Source organism: Sturnus vulgaris, chromosome 3 (assembly GCF_052056855.1).
Source record: "Sturnus vulgaris isolate bStuVul1 chromosome 3, bStuVul1.hap1, whole genome shotgun sequence".
In the NCBI taxonomy this organism is placed as follows: Eukaryota; Metazoa; Chordata; class Aves; order Passeriformes; family Sturnidae; genus Sturnus; species Sturnus vulgaris.
The window spans coordinates 111,817,938-111,820,533 of NC_142245.1; the positions used below are offsets into that span (position 1 = coordinate 111,817,938).

The window sequence follows — 2,596 nt, forward strand, 5'->3', positions numbered from 1 at the left end:
TGCTGTCACATGCAGAACTTGGCAAGGCACTGACAAAGGGCATCAGGACCAATGGAGGGGGCTGGGGATCAGGGCACACGGGTGCCAGGACATCCTGGGAGTGCTGGCTCTGTCCTGGCTGTGGAACAGCACTTTGGAGGTACCTGAATTCTGCTCTGGGATTTGCTGTGGTGGCCTGGCTCTGGTGTGAGCCCCAGCCCTGCCCCTTTTGGAGTGTGGGACAGGACATGAGGAACTTGAGGCAGGATGGATGATGGGCAGGAGAAGGAAGGTGCTCACAAAGGGAGCAGGAGGAAAGTCCCTGGGCTAAAAGTGTTGAGCCAGGCAGGAGTCGAACCTGCAATCTCCTGATCCGTAGTCAGGCGCGTTGTCCATTGCGCCACTGGCCCTGTCCCCTGGCCATGCCCGTGTCCCTGCCAGGCTGGGCTGTCCTTCCTTGTGTGGAGCAGCCTCTGCTCCCAGCACAGACACCAAACCACACCCAGTTCAGCATCCAGCAGTGAAGGGTCCCCTGGATCACCAAGCCCTGACCCCAAGCCCCTCAGTGGCTGCTCCTGGCGCTTTGCTTTGCCTTTGGATTGAGCTCAGCTGCTGTGTGTGTGTGTCCTGCTGCAGGGACACGTCTGGGAGACAGAGGTGAAACTAAAGTCAAGATAAATTATGTTCCTCAGTGTCCACTTGATTACCAAAGAAATCAACTTTTCAAAGACATCTATTCTTCTGATCAAGGGTGGTCTGCCTTTGGCAGATCCTTGGCCTTCCACTCAAAGATTTTCACATCTTTCCTCCTTTTGGGCATGGCTTTCTGAAGGATTGTTTCCACAGTGGTCAGGCAGAATCGGGACTGTGATTGACCAGACTAGAGCTTTCCAGATGGTATTTCTTAATTCTTGAAAAAGTCTTTCCATGTCTCTTTTTGAACTTGCCTCTTTTTCCATCATCCTACACAGAGTAATTGCTCTTGACTCCCCTCCAGATATCCCCTGTGCTAACCATACCACCCCATTTTACCCTGCAGGGCAAGCATGTCTAGGTCCTCCAGAAGTGACTGAGCCTGCAGTTAAAAAGTTTCCTGCATTTTCCTGAGGAAGACATTACCTCATTATTGAGGTAAATTATGGCAGACACCCACCATGCTGGACCCTGAAGCCTGTGAGTTTTGAACTTTCTGTGCTTTCTGACACTGACCCCCAAAGGAGCACTGCTTTTGACCTAAGGCCTTGAAGAAGGCTTCCAAATTTGAGTGATGGAGTTGGAATCACGGGTGTGTAGTTAGAACAGAAGTGTGCAATTTCACATGGTGAAGGGTTTTGAATTTGGGATTTTAGAATATAGTAATAGGTATGGGACAAGATGGACATTCTTGGGTATTGCTTCTTTCTTGCTCCTTCTTCATGATTTCAGGTAGTAGTTTTTGATTGGATAGAAGGTCCCACAGTGCAGGTCACAGGAATTTGGTTATTGGGTCAAAAGTATAAATAAAATAGATGTTAGCTTTTAATTGGATAGTTAGGCTTTAATAGACCTGGTAACTTGCTAGATACACCTCAATTTTCTCACTTTTGGCTTGATAGCTAGAAATGCTGAAGAACTCTCTGTTCTTCAGATAAGACTTAATAAACAACCAAGTCTGAGCAAGAAATCCATCTCTCGAGCAGTCAATCCTGACTCTGAGTGAAGGCAGAAGAAAAAAGCTAACCACTGACACCACCACAACACAACCTCCCTGCTTTCATCCTGATCCATCATTTCCATTCCAGCACAGCTCCCTACTCAAAGGAGAGCTCTGGGCATTGTGTTCCCCATATCCTGAGGTATGTTCCCCATATCCTAAGTCCATGCCCCCACACCCTGAGGCCTCCCCTCCCACAGAACAGCTCCCCCCCAGAAAAGCAGAGGGGTGCCAGTGGTGCCCCAGACTGACCCCGGTGTGATTTGAACACACAACCTTCTGATCTGGAGTCAGACGCGCTGCCCTTGCGCCACGAGGTCGGGGTGGAGGGGTCCAGGGCCCAGGATTGTCCCCTGGGAATGTCCTTTCCATGGGGATCACCCTGGGGTGTCCCTGCATCCCAGGAGCAGGGCTGTGGCTATGGAAGGGCAACCTCATGGGAGGGTTTGGCTACAGAGACCAGTCCAGGCTGCAGGATGAGGGTACAGGGTGGGATGGGAGTCAGTGAGGGCAGGAACCTGGCTCAGGGATGCTCCAAGGGAGGATGGTGGCTCGGGGGAGGGACACAGGACAGCCCAAGGTGGGTTTTGGCTGTGGAGCCAGGAATGGTTTTGGTAGAGTAGAGCACCCACGGGCTCAGGCCAGTCACAGCTCCTGATGTCCTGCCCCAGCCACAGCCCTGTGCTGGCTGGGAGTGGCACCTGGACGTCCTACAAGGATGGCAGGATGTCCCACCAGTGCAGACAAGGTCCAGCACCAGCTCCAGCTGCCCAATTCTTTCCAGCTCCACCCAATTCTTTCCCCATGGGTGCTTAGGGCAAGACTGCTGTGGAAAACTGTAAGGAGGTGAGGCTTTCCTTACACCTCTCCAACTCCACTCCCAGCTTCATTCCCATCCTGTCTGAACCACGAACACCTATCAAC

At 51.8% G+C, this 2,596-nt stretch overlaps 2 non-coding genes across 2 annotated transcripts; both read right to left on the minus strand.

The window, feature by feature from the left end:
- Positions 1-316: 316 nt before the first annotated feature.
- On the minus strand, positions 317-389 carry TRNAR-ACG (transfer RNA arginine (anticodon ACG)). Its single transcript has one exon. It is a non-coding gene; the product is annotated as a tRNA-Arg (tRNA).
- Positions 390-1,920: 1,531 nt separating this feature from the next.
- On the minus strand, positions 1,921-1,992 carry TRNAW-CCA (transfer RNA tryptophan (anticodon CCA)). Its single transcript has one exon. It is a non-coding gene; the product is annotated as a tRNA-Trp (tRNA).
- Between the last annotated feature and the right edge of the window lie 604 nt (positions 1,993-2,596).